Below are 1,448 nucleotides of genomic sequence, written 5' to 3' on the forward strand. Positions count from 1 at the left end.
GGGAATTGGGACAGGGTCCTGCTGGCTTTTATAGGCCCAAGCTCCTGCTTCGCTCCACTCTTCTGTTTGTGTACCGTAGTGAGTTAACATTAACCCGCGCACGCAGTTATATTGTTATGGGCTTAATTACGGTAACTTCTTTTTTGAACCCACAAGTACGGGCCCATTCTTGAGTAATCTTCGAACCTTCGGTGGCCCATTTAGTCGGAGACGGAACGGAAGTTGACCATGTCCATGTGTCCTCTTGACATTTTTTTTTATTTGTAATTTTAAATGCGTTTGGCTACGGTTCTTTAGGCTCAGTTTGCACTCTACATATTTCCATTTGTATTCCTTCTAAACTGAGCCTAAATTGCATTCTACATAAAAGAATGATTTTCTTGAGAAATAATATTCCTTTTTTGTTTTTTGGTAACCTTGAAAGATATTATTGGATGTAAGAGTATACTAATTTTTTATGTGTTATTTAAATTGAAAAATAAATTATTAAGTAAAGATACACTGAGTGTTGCAACATGTTCAAAGAGACCAACTTGTGTTGAAAAAAAAGAAAGAATGACTCTTCAGCCTACCCGTATAGGTGGGATGAATCTCAACCGTGGATCGATGCCAAATCTATAGACAGGATGCGGTTTATATGGGCTTCTAGTAAAGTATGGAAAGCTGTAATTTCAAATTTCTGCGGTGGAGTGCAGTGTATTTCATCGAAAAAATACTTATTTACCTCGTAGAAAATACTCTTTCTATGGTTGGTTATTTTACTTTAAGTGGAACCAAAATTTGCTATGCTTTTCTGATTTTCTTCCTATTCTTGTTACTCTAATATTGTGTTTGGTTTGGAGGAAAAATTAGGGAAAGGAAGAGAAAATGCTCTTGTAACACTAAGGTTGTGTTTGGAATCGATGTAAATCAAGAATAATGTAAACATTTACATAGGTTTGGTTTTGCCTGCATTTGGAAAGAGTGTGTAAAGATCGACGTAAAACTCCACTCCAGTTCAGTTTTGCACACATTTGGATGGAATTGAATTTTACGTCGTGAATCAATATAAAACCTCATCATATGTAAAGTTTTACATCGATTATCAATGTAAACACTACATCGACAAAATCAATGTAAAACATTACACCGATTGCATCATGTTTTCAAAAATACAATGGTCACTTATAACAGTTCAATGTAAAACTTCATCAGTGTACTTTTACACTGAATCCAAACGTAGCCTAATATTGTTACATTTATTCATCTTTGTGCACGTGTTATGGAACATATGCCACATATGGATTGCCTAATGTAAATTTGTATTTGATGTAGGGTGGCCCAACTCACGAACGCCAGAACCAGGGACGCGACTAACCACAATAGAGGCTACCCTGCACCCCTCATACGGAGCCAATCGTGGAGCACCCACGTGTCCCCGTAGAGCTCACTGACTACCCTCGTATGGC

This window comes from Nelumbo lutea, chromosome 1 (genome assembly GCF_056320005.1).
Source record: "Nelumbo lutea isolate HS-2025 chromosome 1, American lotus-T2T, whole genome shotgun sequence".
In the NCBI taxonomy this organism is placed as follows: Eukaryota; Viridiplantae; Streptophyta; class Magnoliopsida; order Proteales; family Nelumbonaceae; genus Nelumbo; species Nelumbo lutea.